The sequence below is a fragment of the Sminthopsis crassicaudata genome, chromosome 5, assembly GCF_048593235.1.
Source record: "Sminthopsis crassicaudata isolate SCR6 chromosome 5, ASM4859323v1, whole genome shotgun sequence".
NCBI classification, from domain to species: Eukaryota; Metazoa; Chordata; class Mammalia; order Dasyuromorphia; family Dasyuridae; genus Sminthopsis; species Sminthopsis crassicaudata.
This window is the reverse complement of record NC_133621.1, coordinates 284,389,282-284,414,015: the sequence shown is the minus strand read 5'-3', so window position 1 is coordinate 284,414,015 and position 24,734 is coordinate 284,389,282. Positions and strand designations below refer to the sequence as shown.

The following is a 24,734-nucleotide window of genomic DNA, read 5'->3' as shown; positions in this document are numbered from 1 at the left end:
AAAGAAAAAGAGGGAGGAAGAAAGGAAGGTAGATAGATAGGGGACCTCAATTTCTTTTTGTTGGCTTTTTTGGTTTGTTTTAAACAGAAGATAGAGAGGAAGGAAGGAAGGGGACTTCAATTTCTCAATCTGTAAAAGAAGACTAAACTATATAACTTTTATGTTTTTTCTAGTCTCTAAATCTATTATTATGATATCCATTTTGGATAATCCATAAAATGGAGAACTCAAAATAATAAAGAGCTGATGGCCATTTGTCTCTAGTAAATGGTCACTGGATTAGGGGCACAGTACTCTTTTCTTTCTTCAGTCCCCATCCCTGACCTACTTCTACCTGCCCAGCTACCAATGCTAGACATTAGACCAAAGAGCTGAAGAATGGGAATCATGCATTTTTCCAGTGAAATGTTTTTACCTGCCATGCCTGCTGTGAGTGAAATGGGCTGGGTTTTTGAAATGTGAGGTGCTTAACTCTCAGGGGCAATAAGAAAATGGTGTTGAGCTGATTTCATGCTCTAAGGCTGCTCTTTAGCTATCAAATGGAACACAATAAAAAAAAGAAAGATACAGAAGGGGAGGAGAGAATTCAGACAGAAAGCAGAAAAAAAAAATGGCAGGACAGCAAACAAAGAAAACCATAGTGAGTTAACACCGTTTATATCCTTCTTCTCATGTATTTATAATGGGAGAATGATTATTTAGCATTTATATGGCATGATGCTGCCCCAGGATTCAAGGATTTTACTAATTATAAATTATCTGATAGGTATTAACTTTTTAGGACTTTCCTTGTAAATGGAAAAACAAGAAAGCAACAACAAATGTTCAACCAAAAATATTATTGTTTAGTCATTTTTTTTCAGTTGCAGCTGACATTTTGTGACTTTACTTTTTTGTGAGTTTACTTGGAAAATATACTGGAATGGTTTGCCATTTTCTTCTCCAGCTCATTTTACAGATAAAGAGACTGAGGCAAATAGGGTTAAGTGACTTGCCCAGGGCCACATAGCTAGTAAATATCTGAAGCTGGAGTTGAACTCAGGTCTTCCTAATTCATGACCTAGTACCATGCCCTTTTAACCAAATATAAATAGCAATAACTGTCATAGTATATAAGATAATTCATTGGGAATTGTCATAGTAGAAAAATGAAAATTGCAGCATCAATAGAAGTAACATATGACATAGTATGCACTTTAAAAATCTTTATTGATTGATAGATTGAAGTAATATGAGAAATAAATGGATAATGTCTGTATACTGCATTATGGGAGACAGTATGGAGTTGAGGAATAAATGGCAGACTTGGATCCAGGAATCCTGGGCTGGAATCCTATTTTAGGCTCTAACTCTATGATCATGGATAGCTACAACACCCAACTTTCAGTTTCTTCAACTATAAAAGGGATAATAATAGGTGAGGAATGCTTGCAAAGTTTAAAGTACCAAATAAAATGGCAGGTTGTGAAAATATACCAAATGGTGAAAAGGGACTACATGCCAAAGGATAGTTATTTTAATAAATTTCCAGAGTCCCCCCTCATGAAACTCTTATCCTTGATGGCTTGAGTTCCTCCTCACTCATATATTGGTTCAAAAATTGGGGCTATAATTTTTCATGTGGATGTTCATCCACCTTTATAAGGGTCCTATCAGAAAGTGGGGGAAAGAACAGTATTTCATTAGCACAGGGAATTCCTTGTGAGAAAAAAAAAATTTACCTATGCCCATCGCAATTTAGAACCTTTGAAAACTGTCTAAGGCACAGAGAAATTCAGGGACTTTTTTAGTGTCACATTGTCAACCTGGGTTCGAGGCCACATTTGAATCCAGGTTTTTTTCATCCTGAGGTCAACTCTGTCTGCTTTGGCACTCTACCTCTCCCTAGAAGATACATTCAAAAGATCATAGATAGAAGAAACTTCAAAATAGTTCAAAATACCCATATTACAAATGAGGAAATGGAATTCACAAATTAAATTCATAGAATTAGCGTGGAGAAGGAATCTAAGAATTTAATCAAAGCCCTTACAAAAAAAAGTGTAAAAACAAAATTAATATGACACTAATTTCTTTTTCTAGTACTGGAAGACTGTGAATTATGCAATTATATTCTCCCAACTATTGATGGTGGGCATAATCATTTATTAAACACCTACTATGTATCAGTCACTATACTAAATAAAGGTTATACATTATCTCATTTTTTTTTTTACAACAACCCTGAGAGTTAAGTGCTATTATGATCCTCATTTTATAGCTAAGAAAACTGAAGTAGACAAAGGTGAAGATATTTGTCCAGGATCACAGAGCTAGTAAGTTCCTAAGGCTAGTTTTTAAACTCAGATCTTACAGATTCAGTGTTCTAACCACTGTACAACCTACCAACCTGGGAAGCTTTTTTTAAAAGGACAACAGAAGGGGAGGGAAAAAATGGAGAGGCAGGGAAGGGGAAAGAAAACAAAATGTAGAACAAGCTATGTGTTGTGCTCTCATGAGTTTTGACTTCATAGAATCAAATATTTCAAGTTGAAAAGAACTTCCCTTAAGTCACTTAAATAAACCTTTCATTTTATAGATTATATAGACTGAAGCCCAGAATGTGATTTGGTAGTCAGCATTGGAGACAGGATTGAATTAAGATTATACTGAGTCTAGCACTCCATTTCCTACACTATGCTGCCTCAAGTCATCCAATTTTTAAAACATTTTTAAAACATTTTAAAAATGTTTTTAAAATGTTCTTTCTCATGTAACATTTTTTTCATATCACTGTCATTTGCAAATGGCTCTTTACATACACAACTCTATTTTACAATAAGTTACGCTAAGCCAAAGAGAGCCACACTTTAGCCATGTCTGACAACGCATGCTTCATTCTGCACCCATAGTCTACCACCTCTCTGCAGAAAAATGGGAGATACATTTTCCTGCTAGTACTTTAAAGGCCCATTTGTTCACAAAGTTGATCAAAGGGCTGACTGACTCGTGTTCCACAACTATTTCTTCCAGCATTCTCTGTCCCCTGTAATTCAAGGTGGTGGTAATGTCAACCAGAAATTTATGAATGAGGGAACAGCTTCTAAAAACATTCTGCCTCTGACCTTCCTGAAGTATACATAGCCTAGGCCTCTACAGTAAACAGATAAAGGCTAAAATTTTACATCTTAAGGGATAATATGAAGCCTTCCCTGATCATATTAAGATTTTCCAATGATAGTTTTATAAAGAGAACCCTTGGAAATCAATTAGTTCTACTCCCTCATTTTATAGATGGAGAAACTGAGGCATAGAGAGACAAAGTGACCTAAGATCATAGGAACAAAAATACAGAACTATAAGAAATGTCAGAAATCATGTAGTTCACCCCTTCATCTTACAGATAAGGAAACTGAGGTCCAGAGAGATTAGATGACTTGTCCAAAATTTCACAGATACTATTGGGGGAAAGTAGGAAGGGATATTTGAACCTAGGTACCCTAATTCCGAATGTAATCCTCTTGACATTTTCATTTGATCTGCTCTTAATGACTGTAGTAGCAAAAATCTTCTAAGCAACTTACTCCATGATAAAGATTTGACCTTTGGGGTAGAGGTAATAGAATAACTAGATTAATTTTTAGGCTTGGACTGAGCTGACAAAATAATCTGCACCTTCAGCAGTTTGATATTTTAAAAGAGAGAATGAAGACAGCTGATAAAGAATGATTCAGTATCTAACTTTAAAAATGGGGTATGGAAGAAAGTGGAGGGGGGGGGAAGAGAGAGAGGGAGAGGAAGAGAGAGAGGGAGAAGGAGAGGGAGAGGGAGAAAGAGAAGGAGAGAGAGAGAAAGAGAGAGAGAATGAGAAAAAATTAAGATATTTCTATGCTTTACAAAAACTTTTGTGCTCATTACATTCTTAGATATTCTAATAAAGCTAATGTTCCTTTTCTCCTTATAACTGACCTCCTGTCCCTGGGAACTGCATTGGAACCCACTCATCTTATGCTAAAGAAAGATTTAGCACATTTTTGCTGGTTCTTTTCTTTTTCCTTTTTCTTTTCTTTCTTTTTTTTTTACATTAGGTCTGGCCTGTCTTATTTGATTTTCTGCAATAAAATAAGTATGTTTAGATAGCAAAACTGCAATTCAGAGGTTGTGACTTGTTTGGGATCTCACAATTAGTAAAGCATCTGAGTTGAGATTGAACCAATACAATGACCAATTTGTCATTCCATTCCATGCTGTGTAGAGACAACCACAAGTTCTGGCTATCTGCGTTCACCCCCACCCCTCATGAAATGGTGAAACTACCTGGGAACTCTCTCCGTGCAAGGCAGAACAAGGTATGTGGGATTTGTGCATGATTTCCAATATTTTAGACACTGCTGTTTCTTATTTGAAATACTTACAATCCTCATATTTTAAAAAACCAAACCAAACCAAAACAAAAAATGACATTATATAACAAACTCCATTGTCATGTCTTTTTTTTCCCTGTAAGTAGCCAAATTAAAATACATCTCTTACCTGGTAGAGAAGAGGAACAGCCAAATAGGGCAAGTGATGTCAAAAATGTTCTTCAGTCGATTTCATACATGATTTACATGCTCTTGTTGAGGAACTCTCTTTCTTCTCCCTCTCTCTCTCTCTCAATCAGGCCTAATAAAAAGTCAAATAAAATTGCAACATAATTAATGCATATATACTATGTGCACACATGTGTGTACACATGTAGCATATATACATGTTCAAGTATATGGACATGTGAAAACATACATGCATGTACATAATACTATATAAAGATATATAAAGAGAAAGACAGACATATACTTACTCAACTTTGAGGAAAAAAATACCATCAAACATTAAAAAAAAAATTCCAAAACAAAAAAACTGGTTTTCAGAATTTAGATTAGAATGTTGGGTGCCTTAGAAAGGTAAGCAGAATAGTTAGGATGTTTTTTCCCCAAAGGATAAGAAGTTACAATGCAACAAAAAGATGTTTAGTCTCCAAAATTCTCAAGGACATTTTAATACTTTCCACCAATAGGTTTCAAATCATTAAAAAAAGTCTCATTTAACATATGAACTGCATACAAGGTAAGCATGGGAGCTATGATAAAAACATTAGCCAACTAATGTTAGTATCTGCTGGTATATTTGGAAGCTTGCTCAAGAAATTAAGAAGTAAATGTCTATAAGAGAAGCCTCTCAGAAAAATAAATCAATATGCTGAATTTTTTTTCAAATAACTATTCTCACTCAATATTTTATAAAAAGCCCCAAAGCCAAGCTTTGAATTTAACCTGCTTTCCAGTCTCAATTTAGCTACCATTCTTCCCATCACATTGTTTCAGACAAGGGAAAAAAAAATCAATGGCCCTACTCACCTGTGGCAAAATTTTGCTGCCAAATCTCCGTGGCTCTAGGGGATCCAATCCTCTGTGGCCGAGAGTAAAATTCTTCCAGAAAACTGGTGAAGCACCCATCCTTCCTTTTGAAACAGAAAAGAGCAAAAGAAATCTGGTTGTCATATGAATAGAATTAACACCATATCACTTGGTCCTGCTCTACTTTTGAGGAAGATTAGCCAACACCTATTAAAATTAAAGAGTTGGTAGAAAAGAGGCATTTTTCAAATTGTGGATTTTGATTTTGGAAAATAGAGATCTTTAATAAACATTTCTCCTCATATTTTTCTTAGTTCTTTCATTTATGACAGAACTGAACAATAGGTTTGCTGAACTTTTTTCCCCTCTTTTTTATTTCATGTTATAAGGGATGGCTCTCTTGGAGGGGAAGAGGGAGAGATATACTGGGAAATGTAGGTGGTGTAAAAACAAAAGCTATTAATAAAAATGTATTTTTAAAAAAGAAAGGGCTGAACAAATGTGCTCCAAGTGAAACACAGATAAGGACTGTAAACTTTGAAATGCTGTAAATATGACTATAAGAAAGATCTGTGACTTCATCCATGCGGGAGCACTCTCGGTGTGGGAAGTGTATCCTCCAAAACAGATGGCAGTCTATCTATGACTGAAATAGATAACATAGCATAGACTTTTAGAGCTGAAAGAAATCTCAGTGGTCAACTGGTAAGACCCCTCATTTAGGAGATAAAGAAAAGGAGCCCAATGAAGTTAAATATTTTATCCAAGGCCATATAGCTAGTAAGTGGCTGAGCAGATAAGCCCTAGGGAGTTACCTGAGGTATTCAAAAGTAAAGCAGCTTGTCCAGGGTCACACAATTAATATCAGAGATAGCATTTGACCCCAAGTCTTATAAATGCATTTTGTAGACTCCCTTAGCTACCAGTAGAATGCAAACTTTGAAGGGAAAGATTTCTTTCCTTCCTTTCCTTTCCTTCCCTCCTTCCTTTCCCTCTCCCTCTCTCCTTTCCTTTTTTCCTTCCCTCCCTCCCTTCCTTCCTGCCTCCCTTCCTTTGTATCTCCAGCATCCAGCACATATTAAGCACTCAATAAATGTTATATTAAGATGGAATGCATTGCTAACATCCAGTCTAGTATTTCACCCATTATGATACATACACTGTCTCTATAAAACACTTTAATAAATGGGAGATGGCATTATTCTTCTTCCTTTATAAAAGGGAACCATTCCAAAAATGAGAATGACTAACAGTATAGTATTAACAGCCCAACAAAAAAAAATCTTGGGTGCTGAAGTTGTTATTCCCCAACTTTAATGGCTCTCATTTGTTCTATTTTTTTTTTTTTTATTTCATCAATAAAATTGAAATCTTCTTGAAATGACAATTCAAGAATTTCCTTTGGAAAAAAACTAAAGATGGCATGTTTTATATTAGTATCTTATTAATGAGCATTGGGAAGAGGAAAAGGTAGGAAATCCCCAAAAGCTAGCTAGTAGAAGATGTCATATTCCAGGAGGCGTAGGCTTTTTGTGTAGTATGAAAAATGTCAGAAAGACAAGAATCACTTGTAGTAGCCTGCCCACTCTCCTTGTTAAACATGGAGGTGAAAACTTTAACAAGTCATGTCCCCCATATTCCTTACATACCTGAGTGAAATCTCAAAGGTATTTGTTTCACCCCAGGGCAGTCTTTTTGGGGGCTTGGCTGAATGTATTCCCTGAAGCCCTTCTGTTCTCAAATGAAGTCATTACAGAAGAGTCAAGACATCATTCAATCAGCCCAGAGTATCTGCAAAATGAAAAAAATGGTATTAAAAATGAGATAGAGATAAAGGGGAAAGGCAGAGAAAAAGGAAAGAATAAGGTGGAGAGGAAGAGATGAGAGAAGAGGAAGGAAGGAAGGAAGGAAGGAAGGAAGGAAGGAAGGAAGGAAGGAAGGAAGGAAGGAAGGAAGGAAGGAAGGAAGGAAGGAAGGAAGGGAGGGAGGGAGGGAGGAAGGAAAGGAAGGAAGGAAAAGAGGGAAGGAATCAGGGAAGAAGAGAAGAACAAAAAGAATGAAAGAAGGGAGGGAAGAAAAGGAAATATTGAAGAAAGGAGGAAGGATCAAAGAAACAAAGAATTAAGGACATTGAGAAAGAAAAGGGAAAAGAGCAAAGGAAAAAATATTCTCTTCCACTGTCCCCCCTAAAGTCTCTAGAAAGAAAACTTAGAACTGGTTGTTTTCCAAATATTTTTGATCTCTTAGTTAACAATGACATAGCCACTGTTACACTCTGACAGGCAATGAGCTGAGACATGACAGATATAAGCCCCCAAGAACAACCTTGCTGCCAAATGTATTTAAGCTCCTGTTAAAACTTTGACTTGATATTCCCTTGATTAACTTTTGCAACAGCTCCTGTGGTTGTCTTTCAAGACCCTGATAAATTAAGTCATTTCCCCCATGACTGTCAATTTCAGTTATTTCACCCCATCTGTTTCCAAACAGCAGACATTTTTATCTCCTCTCTTTATTTGTGAATTATAGCAAATAAAAATGGATCAACTCCAAATTCAAATTTTCAAGGAAGTGGTTCCAATGTTCATCAGGCCATGTCTACACTGGCTAAGTAAAGCGCTCTTTTTAGAAAGAGAAGCGCCTTAGTCAGCTAGAGTCTACATAGCTGATCTGTTGGGGGAGGGAGGATTGGAAGTCATTTGTTTGTTTGTTTGTTTTTTCCACCTGATTTCACCAGGGAAACAAAATCTCCAAACAATTAATGAGCATGACCCATGATGATACAAAATATGGTATGATTATTGTTTCCCACTTTACTGAGGCAGGAAAGCCAGCTTCCAAAATATTAAGAATATAGTAAAAATGGCTTAATATATTGACCAATATTATTGACCAATACAATATGATAAATAAAAGAAATTTAGAGAATAACTGATATTTTAATGAACTGATGCTGAGAATAGAAATAACCAGTAAACAAGACCAGTAAAACAATGTATACCATCCCTAAAATGATAGTAATGAAAAGAACTTTTAAAAGGACTTCAGTAGCCAATCTTGCTTCAGACAACAAACAAGGAAACATTCTTGGCAAAGAAACTGAAGAATACAGGTGCAGAAGGTAGTAAATGTTGTCAGACCCAGTTGATATACCAGTTATTCCAGTTTAACTATTCTTTTGTTGTTACAATAAAGGTTTCAACTCTTGTAATGACATGATGGTGGTTCTGGGTAAGAAAGAGTGGGTGAATTAGAAGGTCAAATCATAAATTACTGATATAAAACAAAAAAAAATATCAGAAAGTTAAAGGAACAGATGAAGGCAGGAAGAAGGGAAGGAAAAAGAAAAGAGAGAAAAAAGGAAGGATATGTGGGACAGAGGGAGAGAAGGAGGGAAAACTCACAAAAAGATTCTTTTTACTTCATAACAATTTCTGAAGATGGAGGCAAAAAAAGTGTATCATCATTTTTGAAAATGCAGATCTTTCCCCTTATAGATTTCCCCTTATATACCAAGTGGTAGTGGCAGTATCAGTGGTGAAGGTAGTAGTGGTGATGTGTCTGTATTTGTGTACTTTAAATCAACTTTTTTTCCTCAATGGCCCTTGGCCAGCAGCTGCCTACAACATTGATATCATTTAAAAAAAAATCAAATGGTTGAAAATGATAGCTAAATACCAAAAGAAATCAATTTAAAATGGTAATCAATGTTTTTGAGGAAACATTTATGAACTCTTGATCCCTTACAATCAAGATTTAATAACTATTGTTGGGGCATTATAACACGGTTACTGTACAATGCCCTAACATAATCTTTAACGCTGAAATTCTTTCACCAATTTTCAGGATAAAAAGAGGTTTAGCAGAAATGTTCCTCTAACAGCTCTGAAATTATAGGCTTCTCCTTTATCCACCCAAACACACTCCACCATGCTAAATAATAGATACAGCACTAATCACCTTTGGATTCATGCCAATGTGCCGACATTGGTGTCTTGGCAGAATTTGACAAAATTGCTTTGAAAGAATAAAACCTAATTCCTAAGGATGATCTCAAACACTTTCAGGAAGGACCCTTAGAAGCCAAGTATGTGCAAGTATTCAAAAGGATAGAGTCTTCTCTGAATGAGATGAGTCAAGCAACTTTTGCATTTCCTCTCCTCTTTCATCCATCAAAAGTAGGGAAAGAACCAAGTCCAGATATTTTGAACTCCAAGATCTCTATTTTGGATATGATTTGTCCTTTTCTGCCAAAATTTGTCTTTTTCTTCTCCTCCCATAAGTTATAAAGCTTTGAAGTCACCAGTTTGGTTGACTGTTTTAATGGGAGCCAAATTAACCTTCAAGCTATATCTACATGACTCCAGAGAAATTAGTTAACTTTTCCAGTTAATTCAACTAATGGTTACCTTACTGTTTGGCATACAGGAAGCATATAATAAATGCTCATTCCTTACCCCTAAATTCAGAATCCATAGTGAAACTAGGGATGTTTTTCACCCAGTTTTTAAGTGCATCTAGTTTTTAAACTGAGGTCTCTGACTACAAACACATAATAAATACATATATACACCTGTACATATACATGATGCACAAAGTTAGAGAAGCCATTCCCAAATGTTCATAGGGACTATCTGTGTCCAACTTGTGGCAGAACATTTTGAATTCATATTAGCCACTGTCGTAAACACTGTAACTTGACTCCAACCCAGTGATGTTATTTTGTTCCTCTTCAAGAAGGACAACAATCAACATGTAAGAAATTAGAAAGAAATTAGTATCAGGTAATAATCACCCACTGATTTTGAATTAATAAGTCCTTTTCCTAATTTCTCACTATGGGGTGACCCTCATTTTTTAAAGGCTGGAACACAATGGGACACATGCTCTTCTTAAGCTGTACCAAGCAAGAAAGTCTTATGAGTGTCATTCTGGAGATGGATTGAATTCCCCTCACAGAGGAATCAGACTAAGTCTGGAGAAGCTCATTGCCAGCCTGACTGGAAAGGGATGAACTATAAGGGCTTCCCTAAGTAGCCAAGTCAATCTTCCTTAATATTCTTGAGCAATATGTCAATGAGATCAGATGCTTCTTGGATTTCTCTCTTTGTTTCACTGGACTAGATGATCTGTGGTATCCCTCTCAGCCAAAAATCCTATGTCATTTTATTTCTCTGGAGCTCAGTTTACTCATTTAGAAAATAAAGAGGCTGACAGATGGCCTCTGAGGTCTTTTCTATGATTCTATGATGTATCTCTTTTCAAAAACTTTAATATCGACATTAGCATGTTAAGATCTAAATGGGAAGACTGGGTAAAACTCGGATACGTTTAATTTATTGGCTAGTACAATAAAATGAATGGTGGCTCTGGAACCTTAGAAAATGAACTTAAATCCTAATTCTTCCACTATCTCTCTGAGTGACCTTGAGTATATCATTTTACTTTTCTGGGTCTCGGTTTCCCCATAATTAAAGAGAAGAGGTGGGCTAAACCTATATGACCTCTATGCTCTCTCCAACTTATATCTTTATTCTTATTTATCATCATATAAAATACTTATGTTCCTTTGTAAATCTATAGTAAATTGTCCAGATTGAGGATGATATTGCCATAGTATACCTCCAAAACCTTAGAGGCCTGAAAGGGTAACATCAACTCCCCAAAAGGACATTAGAAAAGGACTGTAATTAAGTGGGACAATGGTAGTTTTTTCCTCCATTTGACAAAACAGTGACAAAATAGCCAATCTTTGCATCAATTTATCACAAAAATTACAATCAAAAATGCTAATGTATAACAATCAATAATGACAATGTCAACAGATAAAATGTTTCCTCTCCCTAAGTGAAGTTTACCTGGTTTCCTCAGCCTCTCATTTTGAGAAACTTTCCCCTGCTGCCAAAATTAAGTTCAATTAGCGAATAACAGAAGTTCCAAAGGATTCTGACTCACAATGTCATGCACATAAGGAATGTACTAAGGTACTATACAAAGAAACAGGAACAGGTCGAGCTTCATCTTTGTTCCCCAGCCCAGTTCCAGAATGGACACCACCACTATGGATAGATATTAAGATCCACAGACTTACCAATGGCAAGAGAAATTACGGAGAAGTAAAAGCAGTTTGGGCCCCTACTGCTAAATGACTATTGACATCATCTCACAAACCTTGTGTTCCTGAGCCACATGCAGGAAGATTGTGGCCTGCTGGGCTTGAATGCTTGGGGGTGGCAAGAAGTTAGTAGGGAGGGCAAGAAGCATTATTTTATTTCCACTCCGTAAACAAAGGTTTAATGAGCTGAGTTAGAGAGGCTTTGTAGCCCCAAGAGGAGAGGAAATTTAGGTTGACAAAGAAAGGAGCTTGAAAGAAAGTTTAGATTTTGGTATCTGTACATTGTATAAGGGAGCAAAGAAAGTAGTTTTACCTACCTTAGTTAGGTACAACAAACAGAATGATAGCTATATAGAGAGCTTTCACCACAATGGATGTTGGAAGGGAATCGTTCAAATGAGAACAATATGGTTGAAGTAGGAGGTGAAGAAGATTTTAAAAAATGATAGCACCAATTGGACTGATTGAAAGGGAACAGTTTGGGAGGAAGAGAGGTCAGGAAAGGGGAAAGAGAGTGTAGGAAAGAGATGGCCATTCCCTACACCAAAGTATTATTTTGCCTGACAAAACAAAAACAAAAACAAACAAACAAACAAAAAACAAACAAAAAACCAAGGGCAGAAGAGATACCATAAATGAACTGTTAGGAATCTAGGACAGTTTAGATGAAGAAAGCAAAGGACATTCAGGCAACAAAGAATCTTTTAAGTGACTGAGTGGAAAAGCAAGGAGAATTAGATTTGGGGGCAAAATTATTTCATGTTCAGTTTTACTATTCATAAGCACCAATGGGTTACTGAAGCTTTCTTGTGGTTTACATGTATCCTAGCTTTTGAATAGGTTTTTCTGATTACTTTTTCTCAGAAATAATAATAGATTTTTTTTTTAAATTTTCTTGGTGCAATCTTGTCTTCCCCTCAGGAAACATCTCATGCTCCTCTAGGTCCATTTAAATGCCTTGTCCCAAGTATGTGTGCAATTCCACTAATTTTTTTTTTTATTATTTGTAAATTCCATTAGAGGATTCTACATTTATATTTTGGAGTCATCAATATGAAAGAGGGAAAAAAAAGACCAATTCTGCCCAGTGGTCCCTTGCTAGGCAATTCTACAGTCATACTGTCATTCGTCACCATGCTTTGTTTATGAGCTCGAAGACAATTTCAACCCAAGTGACTCAGTTCTTAACTAAATGAATGCGAATTAATTCTGAGCATAAATTTTAATGAGAACAGTGCTTCAGATGCCCTTGTATATTCGAAATGCACAACATATATTTCCAGCAGCAGGGACTGGGGAGCTTATGCTCAGGAAAGCTCAATTCTTTCTTCTTGCTGCTGTGATTTGGACATAGTTATTTGATTAGCATATTGGTATTGCCAGAAGGGACTGAAATTGCAATTCCAAGGAGCATCAGGTCTTTTCCTCCTCCCTACCGTCTCCTATAAACATTATTTCGACCACTGTCTCCATCATTCATTCTCTTTGTTCACAAGTTTTTTAATTTCCCCAGAATCCAACTTGTACTAGCATTACATGCAAAACCAAGTCATTAGGTGTGATTTTTCAAGATGACATTATCCTTGGGAAGTTGACAGATTTTCTCTCAATATTTGTTCTATTGGTTTATTAACTATAAATGTCAGTCTTAAAGTATGATCATTTCTTGGGGCACTCATTTCATTTTTATTTCTAAGACTGACATCACATTTCAATTTTTTCCCCAATCTTCTCCTCTATTCTCAGTCCACTTGACATGTCAGAAACAATTATAAGTACCACACTAAGTAGGCAAGCCAATCCTCCTTAATATTCTTGGGTACGTGTCAACTAGATCTGATTTTTCTTTTTCTTTTTCCTCCTCCCTGTTTTGTCCCTGCTTGAGCTTTGCCTCTATCATCAGGATAATCTCAGAAAAGAACAGAGGTTAAGGATCACCTCTTGTGCATGCTTGTATTTTGATAGCTCATGGTGTCAAGCTGCTTCTCTCGGGCACTTTTTATTCCTAGGAAAATATTATTAACAACCCAAAAAGTTCCTTAAATTAAAACAAAACAAAACAAGAAAAAATAACAAGCTCACTCAAAATGCCCTTTTTGTTTCAATCTTTATAAAGGTATAAGAGATGGACTTTGATCCCAATTTTTGCCATCTTATTTTAAAATCAATTTTCTTAGTGGAAGGCCATAAAAAATCCCACCCTTAAAACTCTTTCAGGATTTCCTTTTTTCTTATTTTATATCCTTGAGATGATTTCTGACTAATTTTTTTTTTTATCATTAGAGACAGAAAACTGATTTTTTTTTTTTTTTTTTGCTCAAGGTAAGTAAATGTTCCTCTAATTCCATTCTAAGTAAAGCATTTTCATAACTGCTGGTTCCCTTTCTCCCTACTGAACCTTGTATTTATTTTGCTTATATTTTCCATATATGAATGAATGGATGAAATAAAAAGCATTTTTAAGCACTTAGCTTGAACAAAATGCTATGCTAATATATACACATGCCATTTTTCTCTATAGGAAGTATAGAATTAAATGGACACTTTCTTTTTTTTGGTGGGAGGTGGTATGCTATACCTTCAATTTCATTGTTGTGGAGCTGGAAACTGCTGTCCTTTGAATGAGAGCAGCAAAATGATCTGTAACTTAGAAGAATCATAGAGGTCAGTCTAAAGCACTGAGAGGTTAAGTGATCGACCCAATGTCACACAGCTACAACAGTATCCGATTCAAAATTTGAGTCTAGAACTTTTTGACTGCAAAGCCAGCCTCTGACTATAACAACACATCTCTTGCTTCTCTTTTATTCCTTTTCTTTGCTCTCCTTTCTTCTTTTCTCTTTTCTCCTTTTCTTTTTTAGTTCTTAAAAGGAAGATACTGTTTCATTTTTGTATTACCATGTCTAAAAAGTAGCCAACATAGTAAATGCTTCTTGATTTTTGGTTTATTAGATGATATCTTAAGTTTCTCCTTAAAAACACTTTTTATCAAACACTATTTACCAAATAAAGTACCCTGTTTATAAAACTCTGTGCAGGGTACATCTTTTACTATGATAAAGCAAGTCTTCAATGAGGATCTCTGCTTGATGATATCATCATTTAAAATATATTCCTGCCTACCTGCAACCAATAATAGAATCATAGGCTCAGAAGTGAAAAGGGTCTTAGAAGTGAAATAGTCCAATTTCCTCACTTTATACATAAAGAAATTAAGAACAACAGAGAGTCAGAAATCTGGAGCTGAGAGTGACTGTTAAAATTCATGCCACCTAACCCCTACAGATAAGGAGAAAAAGTGGTAGAGAGGAAGTTATTTGCCCAATAAGTAATAAGTAGAAGAGGTAAAATCTGAACTCAAGTTTTCTCACTCAACTCAGAGCATAAAGCAGCTAAATCATCCTTTAAAACTAGACCAGTTCAAAACAGGCCCTCAATTCTCCTAGGTGGCTCACATTATGCACAGAAAATTCAGGTCTTGTTAAACTTTGGTGAATTCTAAATATAGGGCCATTGAGGAGTGAAATGGGAATATCTTAGTATCGGGAAGTTTAAGATTCCTTTTTGTAAAGTCCTCTGCCAGAGCTGAATTGTGATGGGAATATAGGATGAAGTATCTCCATGACAAGTACAATAGGACTGTTAAAATGAAAAACAATGCAAATCAGGACCTCTTCATTTACCACAAGAAGTCTCAAGGAGCAAAAAAAAACCCCAGCCTTATTCCTGAAGTATAGTTTAGATTTCCTAACTTCCTAATTCATCTCTTGCGATAGCACCTTCTCTGACCCAACTGGAAAATGCTTAGGAACGCATATTGCCAAGACTGGCTTGCAAATGCAGAACCAAATTAATTAATGAAGCTACCGAGGTAATATGTCACCATTCCAGAGAGACTAATTCTCTTAAAAGAAGGTCATGATTTAAAGAAAATGCATAAAGAAGGCAAGACTATGAGTCCCAAATTAAAATGCAGGAAGATACTTGAAAGGTATTGTCTTGGAGGATGAGGTTTGATTGGAAGTTACTTTTTCAGGTTAGTGTAAGTTTCTATTTCTATAGCCATAGATTTATATACCCACTTCCTTCTTTTAGTGGGAGGTAGGGTGCTGCACCTCCAATTCTGTTGTGGAAAGTTGCTATCCATCAAGGGAAATGAGCAACATGATCTGCAGAATCATAGAGGAATCTTGGAGATCAGCCCAGAACACTGAGAAATTAAGTGATTTATTTACCCAAGGTCACACAGTCATATTGCATCAGATCAAGGACTTGAACCCAAGATTTTTTTTATTCCAAGGCCAGTATTCAAACCATCAGAAGACATTTTTATTTAATTATGTATTTATTTTTGCTGAGGCGATTGTGGTTAAGTGACTTGCCCAGAGTCACACAGCCAGGAAGTATTAAGTGTCTGAGGCTAAATTTGAACTCAGGTCCCCTTGACTTCAGGGCTGGTGCTTTATCCACTACATCAACTAGCTGCCCCAAGAAGACATTTTTTCACTTCTCTCCTTCTCTACCATCTACTTTCCTTTCCTCTTTTTTTTTTCTCTTCTTCATCTCTACTCTCTCTGTTCTCTTCCTTCCTTCTCTTGTCCTTTCACTGTTTCTCCTTTCTTCTCTCTTCCTATCTTTCTTTTTCTTTCTAGATTTATTATGTTACATTATAATATAATATAAAAATAGAACAGAGTCCCTAAGAGATTTATTTACCTGCCTAGTGTCAGAAGAGATAGTGAGTGACAGGTAGGATTCAAACAGAGGCCCTCAGATTTCAAATTGAGGCTGTCTCCCACTGTACCATGTTTGTGGATATGTGAACAAAAGGTTTTCAAAATATTTTACATATATAATGTCATTTGATCCAACAGTACAGCTGAGAGGCAAGTAGTCAAGCATCATTATGGATACTTTGGATGTGATGAAATTGGGACTGCGTGTTTTTCTTAGAGCTTCTGTTGTCAAAGGAGATCTTAGATTTTCTAAAGTAAAGTCAATAGTCTTAGAGGTATAGGATGAAATCGAGACTAAGAGTGAATGAAAATCTCTGTTAAGAGTTTCCTCTGCCAATACAGATCATAGGCATTCTCAAATTTAGCAGATGGGTCTTAGAGAATTATTTGAGTCTCTGTAGCATTTGAACTTGGGTCTTCCTGATTATAAGCCCCAGACTCTATCATCCATCAAAGTCACAATCTTGGGACACTTAGACAGTGGATAGAGCACTGACGGTGCACAGGGGCGGTTGAATTCAAATTGGGCCTCTGATATTTAACACTTTAACACTTACTAGCTGTGTGACACTAAGCAAGTCACTTAACCCTAATTGGCTCACCAAAAAAAAATGATACTATATTTCTTGGATGAGACACAAAGCATTTCAAAGCCCTTCCAGTGTCTTTGGTCATCATTTGTTTGACCAGATCTCTGACTCCAGGTGAGGAACTCTCTCTATCTGCAAAGCTCAATTTCTCAATCTATAATTTGAGAGAGTACCTACAGCAATGAGAAGCTGAGGGATTTATCCAGAATTACAAAGCTAGAATGTGTCAGAGGGAGATTTTGAACTCAGGTCTTCCTGGATCCAAAGTCAATTATCATATGGCCTCTCAAGGAGTATTTATAACTAATGTCAAGCCTTACAGATATAGGAAGTAATTGAAATGAAGGTTAAGAAGAAAAATCCTATTTAGAAAAGCCCAGAAGATGCTTTTTCTCCCTTTCTCTTGAAAGGAAAATCCTAGAAGGTGTAAAAGATTTTAACTTGCCATTTATCTCCTTAGAGACAAGAAGAAAGAAGCAAGAAAGAGGAGAAAAAGAAAAGAAGATTGAGGAGGAGGAAGAAGGGAACTCCTGTATTGGAATTTTCTAGTGTTTTTTTTTTTATTTTTTGGATACAAGAGAATTGCAAATGAATTAATCTTTACATTTTAACATGGAGATGTTGCTCAAAAACAAAGGTCTGAAGGGGGCTTGCATTGGCTAGGGATTTGATTTACAAGGTACTTCTTCCTCTTCTCCAGTCTTCCATTAGAAGGGCCAGAGAAAGGACATCAATGATACATAGAGCCAATGGCTTTTTGATAACACTTCAGATACATGAATCACTTCTCTTTTTCCACTATCATGGACTTATGGAATTTTAGGGTTGCAAGAGGGATTTTCACATAATCCAATCTCATTTTCTTGGCAAGGAAGAAGATACAAAGGGAGGTTAATGATTTACTCAAAATCACATGATCAATAGATAGCAGATCAAAGGGAGGCATTTTTTTTTTATTCCCAGGCCAATATATCAGGAATTTCCTCCTTAAATTTTTATAAAGTGGAATGAGGGGGGAGTCCCAAGGTGTGCCCAGTTTTCTGCTTAGTGTTGCAAAACTGACTGAAGACAGGTGTAATATTTCTAAATCTGGTTCATGGAACTTATCAGAGATGTAATGTCAAAACTATCTTACCTGCTTGTCCCAGTGGTCCTTTTTTTATTCCCTTCCATAGATCTGGAAATATAGGCCCATACATAATTTCATATAGTTAGCCTTTCCTGAGCTATTCCCAGAGGAAGATTTGGGATACTGGTTGTCTCTAGATGTCCATCTAAACTATTTACAAATGCTCTAAGCAAGAAAGAAAAAGTACTACTTCCAAGTTTTTATTCCCCAAATAATGAATCAGAATTCTTTCTTTTTGTCTACTACCACCATTATGAAAATTAGTAAATGGGGATGTATTCATATAATGAAAGGACTTTTCCCTGAAGACAATAATTTCTAATTTCTATATTATAAATACATCTTTGAGAAATTTGGAGAGCCTTTGATTCATTTTTTTTCTTAAATAGTTCAAATTAGGGTTGATTCCACATCTTCCTGATTCCAAATACAATTTTCTAACCACTCCCTAATACTGCCTCTTTGAATCCAGAGATCTTGAGTGCAAGTTCCACCCCTAATGACCTTAGGTAAGTCCATTTAACTCTTCTCTGCCTCAGTTATTCCAAATATAGTATCTGTAGTTCTTATATTAAAGATTATTGCAAGGCTCAAGCAAGATCAAGCATGTCAAGTGTGTGGTTGCATGTCATAGGAGTTCTAAATAAATATCAATTATTATAATTATTGTTAAAGGAGGTAATACATGTGAAGTATTTTGCAACACTTCCACTTGTAAATGGGAGCTGTTATCAACAAGCATTTTAGTAAGTGCCTACTATGTGCTGGGTATCATGTCAAATATTGGTTATTACACCACTTTAAGGGTAGAACCCATTGATATCAACTGTCAAATCACTTTCACTAAACTGATTTTTTTTAGAGTTATTTGGAAGGGTGATTGGTGACAGTTGAAATGCTATAGAAAGAAATATGAATATGAAATTTCATTTCATGATCAAGATTGGTTAAATTACCATTTTCTCCCTTTGCAGTCATCATTACCCATCTCAAGGATTATGTAGAAAAGTGTTCAACTCAAATCAAAAGGGATCCCTTCAAATCATATACTGATTTAGAAAAACCACATATTAACATTATCTGTTATATTGTGATTTTATTTATTTAATTAAACATTATTTTTCAATCTGTTTCCATACAATAGTGACATCTCTTATTGAATTCTTAGTCAATTACCACTCCACTTCTCTCTATTTTTTATGAGGGTTCTTTTAATCATGTTAATATTATTATAATATTTATTATACTTATCTAATATATTATTGTTAAAATATTTCTTATATTATTATATTCAAATAATCTTGGGATTATTTCAAATGACATGTCCCAAAGGATATTGAGGATTTAAGACTGAGCTTACAGCAACCCCAAGTTGAAAAGTAAAGGTTTCACACAATCATTTTAATGCATAAAACCAACAAAAGCCATCACTCACCTTGATTAATTTGTTCTTAATTTGACTGAATTGATTAGTTATTCTTATTTCATTGCAATGAACAGTTACTTTTGCTCTGTGTAGCTCTAATCTTTGTGTACCCATTACCGATCACTTTGGGAATAAAAGCTCAAAATCTAAAATGTTCTTTAAGTAGATTATTCCTATCTAAAACCACTCCAATATCTCTGCCAAGAAAACCCCAAATGGGGTCATGAAGAATCGGACATGACTGAAATGATGCAACAACAACATCTGGAAAAATCCTCCCTTGTATTCAATAACCCAACCATTATGCCACTTATGAAAATAAATAGTAGCACTCAGACCTTAAAAATCAGACTAAGAAGAAACCTAATGAAATTGACATCAGAATAAATGAAAATTAGGCAGTAAGCCTTAATGGAATGGGATATGCTTTTCTATCTATTTCTCTTTGTGGTTTGTTTTCATGGAAATCTCTGTTTGGGGGAAGAAATTATTTATTTCAGGAAGATACTTAGGCTCCTTTAGTGACATCACTAAATGAGAAAAAGGAGTAAGTGGGCAGAATTGGAAAATGTATATAAGACACACATACATTCAGTGGGTTGAAGAGAATGATTCTTTAAGAGTTAAGCTTAAAAAGCTGAATACTAATGATGTGTAAAGAACGTTCAACCTTCATTTATAATACCTGTGTTCTACATCTGGCTCTGTATTTGCTACTCCTGTGATCTTGGGAAAGTTTGCCTCCCCTTGTCTTGGTTTCCTTATCTATAAAATGAGAAGACTAGATATTCCGAGGTGGAAAGGAGAGAACATAGATTCTTTTTAATTAAAAAATGGAAAGGTGAATGAGGGGATGTCATAGATATGCAATTTTGCATTTTTCAGATGAGGTTACCGTAAGATTAGTTTTACATAATTATTTTATGTCTTACAAGAGATCTCTCACAGAGTGGTGGGGTTCTGTCTAAATGTTTGTAATATAAAAATAAAATAAATTTAAAAATTTAATTAAATGAATAAAATAAACTATATAGGATTACTAAGGTAGCCAATTATATTAAAATACAATTATGTGTATCTGAGTATGTACGTGTATGTGTGTGTATCCATGAAATGCTAGTTTTAGACTCTTGAAACTAGAAATTTTTAAGTTCTCTTCCAACTCTAAAGCTACAACCTTAAGATTTCACTGTCAATTTATCATTTTTGATAGTATATATTAGATACATATACAACATACATTAATATATCTATTAAAATGCTGAAAATTCAAATTCTCTAACTAGTTTTATGGCCAAAGCTTGAAGATACCACATCATACAGTGTCTAAGAAAAAGATAAAAATGCACTGTGAGTTCATCCATGTTAACACTTTGCCTTCTATAACTATAACAACAAGCCATTGGTCAACCAGTTCCAGTCACAATGGGGAGTAATGATTGGGAAATGACAATGGTGGCCAAATATACTTCCACTTAGTCTCTCAAAACATTTGAAATAAGCATTTGTGACAACATTTTGTAATGTTTCCATAACTATACATATTTATTTCAAGGAAAACCCTTTTAAAAAACTGTTTAGAACTGAATTCTCCTGTAACATTTCTATGCATGGCATTTCCCCAGGAAAAGAACTCAACAGGAAAGTCTCAGGATTTTCCCAGTTTAATTTTACCAATGTTATTGGCTGAGCATCTCTTATTTTTCATTAAAAAGAAAAATCCACTTCACTGTTCTCCGCATGTGATTATTTTGGGGAACAAAGAGGCCCTTCACTATGTATTCCGATCTATGGGATTCAGTTTAATGTAATACTTACCAAGCAATACAAATGTCTTTCTTGAGGGAAGGGTCTGTTGGCATTTTTTGTTTTTGTATCCCTAGTGCTTGACATAGCAGCTAGTCCATAGCAGCTAGTTTTAAATAAATATTTGTTGACTGAACACCAGTCATGGTATCCAGAACTGGGGATATAAAAACGAAAAATAAAACAGTCCTTGACCTCAGTTTCCTCATCTGTAAAATCCCGATGATAACAGCACCTACCTGTGGGTATCAAATGAGATAACATGTAAAGCACTTTGCAAACCATAAAGCACGACATTAATGCTAATTATAATCATCATCATCATTAGACGTATCACATATGCAGGTAAGTAAAAACAGTTCACGTGCAAAGCAAATTAAAGAGGAAATAATCATTAACAAACTGCATCACCATAGAATCATTCAGCTAGAGCTGACAAGTATTGCAGAGGCCCAATCTTTCCATTTTATAGATGAGAAAAACGAGGTCAAAATAACACAGGATTGGAGAGAGGCTGTGAACTCAGACCCTCTGAAAATAAGGTCAGTGTGCTCCTTTCTGCACTAAACGTGTACAAATAAGACTTTTAAACTCCTCCTTTGTCACTGGACTTGGCTCTCATAAAGGAAAAACTAATTAAACCCATATTTCATGACAAAGAAAAGGTTTCATTCTTCAAGTATCTTTCTTAATTTTGAGGTAAGAAAACATCTCAGTCAAGACCCCATGTCTAACTATTGGCCATGTACTGACAATATCTGAGATCCTGGGTAAGTGAATGAGTGTCATTTTCTTGGTCTAAGACACCTACTTCAATGTTTCTTCTTTCATAACATCCTAACAACAGAAGGGCAGTGGGTGGGAAGGGGCCCAGAGAGTGGGGTGAAAGCATGGGGATAAATGTGTTTTTTCTATTATGTTTTTCTGTGTATCTTCATCACTTAATACGTTGCCTGGAACATCATATATTATTAATAAACACTTGTGGGTTGATTGGTTTTATTTTAGAAGTCACTACCCAAATTCAGTTTGATTGTCCTATTTAACATGAAGCCCCATTGGTAAAGGGGACAAAATTCCCTCCGTCCTACTCTCAGATACACATATCCTTCATGATAGGAAGAAGGCTGGAGCTAGTGCTGGCAAGGGCATTCAATGATCTTCAGGGTCGTACACTGTCATCTAGGGATATGGAGTGGTGGTGAGGTGAGAGAAAGAAATTCCCCATACAGCAGGGACCAATAAGGAATTCATTTCATGATTTTCTTTGTTACAAGCAAAAGTTCAATATGAAAAATGAGGTTGATTTGGTACCTCCCCTCCTCAGAAACAACTCTTATGGATAGACAAAAAGAATTAATAAAATTAAAAATTATTTTTTTAAAAAATTAATAAACAAAACTCCCAAATTAAATAAAACATTAAGTAAATAAAATAACTTATGTAATAAAAATAAATATTAAAAATAATAAATAAAAGAGTAAAATAAACTCTGAAGAACCTATAATATGTGAGGCACTGATCCCAGTGCTAGGATTCTAAGATTTGTACATGCACACACATATACACACAGAAACCATAAACACCTTTCTCACATATACCCTCACACATTCCACACATATACACACAAGAGCACACATACACCCTGTACATCCCACACCACATATACCTTCCCCCTACATCACAATGATTTATTCAGCTTTCAATCCAATGGGAAGGAAGCTATATAACTCATGAAAATTGTACATAGCTGTCAATCCTGATTCCCAATAAATGGTGGTCACATAGTCATTTTGAAAAGGTTATTGTTACATTTCCCAATTTTTTTTCCTTCTCTCCTTCCCAACACTAATCTCTTAGTTAAGTTCAGGAGGAAACCCACTCTGGAAGTCTCTATCATGAGGTTAAGTTCTTCTGTTCCCTCCTGACCAGGATATGAGATACATAAGAACCAAGTCAGCTTTGTTTTGTTTTGCGTTGTGTTAACGAATTCACATATGAAAAGTATAAAGGAGAAGAAAGTATCATTTTTTACTAATAAATAATTGTTAGGTCTCCACTCAACTCAGCTCATCTTTGAGAGTTCTTCATTGTATAATATTTAACACATGTCTCTGCAATTGTTATTTGTTGACTCCACTTTGACATGTCAAGGTCCTGTGTCTGGACGCAGGAACTCCTAGAATGGAGACTCTCCTCAACAGTGGAGATGCAACCCATCAAGAATTTATAGTCTTAGAAAACAGCATAAGACTCACAGATGCTCAGTAATTTTATTATGGTCAAACATACATTTGTATATATGTCTGTGTGTCTTATATATAACATATATTACATAATGCATGTATAATGTACATATGTGTATGTATAGATGTGTGTATGTGTGTGGATTCAGGAGGATCTGAGTTCAAATTTGGATTCAGACACTTTTTAGCTATGTGACTCTACGCAAAGTAATTTAGCCTCAGTTTTTCAATTATTCAGACTCAGTTTTCTCTTGGCAAAATAGGATAATGATAATAATATCTACCTCCCAGGATAGTTGTGTGGATAAAATTAGCTACTATATGTAAGGCACACTGTAAATCTTAAACTGCTATATAAATGCTAGCTATCATTATTTTTATTGTCTTTGTTATTATTGCTGAGATCATCACTATTATGTGTGCAGTGACAAAGCAAATGACAGTTCATCATAAGCTCTTTTTTGCTACAGTATTCACAAAATTTAAAATCACATTTCTAAAGAAAATAATAATGGTATGAGGTAAACCTTACATTTATGAAGGATTTCAAGGTTTATAAAATACTTCCCACATATGAAGTACTTAACACCGATATAAATTATTCATATCTATTTTGCAGATGAAAATACTGAGGTCCATAGAGGATGTAGTAGTTCAGAAGAAATGATGCTAGATTCAGAGTCAATCGAGCTGATTTGGGTTTTAGCTCTTCCACTTATATTTAGCACAATCATGGAATTAGAGCTGGGATGGATTTTAGAGTTTGTGGGATCCAATCCCCTCATTTTACAAATGAAGAAACTACGGCTTAGAAAGGCTATGACTTGTCCAGAATCACCTCACACAGTGAGTCTCTGAGGTGGAATTTAAATTCACCTCTTCCTGCCTTAAGCTCCTGGAATCTAGCCAGGGTGCCCATTTCATCTCTCTTGAACTTAGTTTCTTAAAGAGAAATGATTGTTCTCAAAATGGAAGTCTCTCTTCCAACTCTATATCTCAGCTACTATGATTCTAGAAGCAATAATTTCTCCAATTATAATTTCTCTAGTAAGTGTCATTTCACAGAATCACAGAATTTTAGATTTGGAAGAGAATTCAGATGCCATTGAATCAACCTCCCATCCCCAAAAGAGAATGCCCACCACAAGTTAGCTCAATTTGAATTATTTTCATAAGGGAGAACCTATCACCTCCCAAAGCAGTTTATTCCATTTTGGATAGCTCTCACTATTGGAGAAGGACCGTAATCCCAGATCATTTGACTCCAAATCCTATATTCTTTTCCACCAAGCAGTGTTCATTGCACCCCAT

General features: G+C 35.5%; 2 long non-coding RNA genes across 10 annotated transcripts in view; one reads left to right on the top strand and one right to left on the bottom strand.

The window, feature by feature from the left end:
- Positions 1-18,300, top strand: part of LOC141544786 (uncharacterized) — a 71,193-nt gene extending 52,893 nt beyond the window's left edge. The window contains exons 5-6 of the long non-coding RNA XR_012482809.1: positions 4,235-4,328; positions 17,277-18,300. This is a non-coding gene — a long non-coding RNA (uncharacterized LOC141544786). The remainder of the gene's footprint in view (positions 1-4,234; positions 4,329-17,276) is intronic.
- LOC141544785 (uncharacterized) overlaps positions 1-24,734 on the bottom strand; it is a 178,793-nt gene that overhangs the window by 74,729 nt on the left and 79,330 nt on the right. For all 9 annotated transcript variants that reach the window (XR_012482800.1, XR_012482801.1, XR_012482803.1 and 6 more), the window contains 3 exons: positions 7,025-7,166; positions 5,376-5,479; positions 4,513-4,644 (listed from right to left, as the gene is read on the bottom strand). This is a non-coding gene — a long non-coding RNA (uncharacterized LOC141544785). The remainder of the gene's footprint in view (positions 1-4,512; positions 4,645-5,375; positions 5,480-7,024; positions 7,167-24,734) is intronic.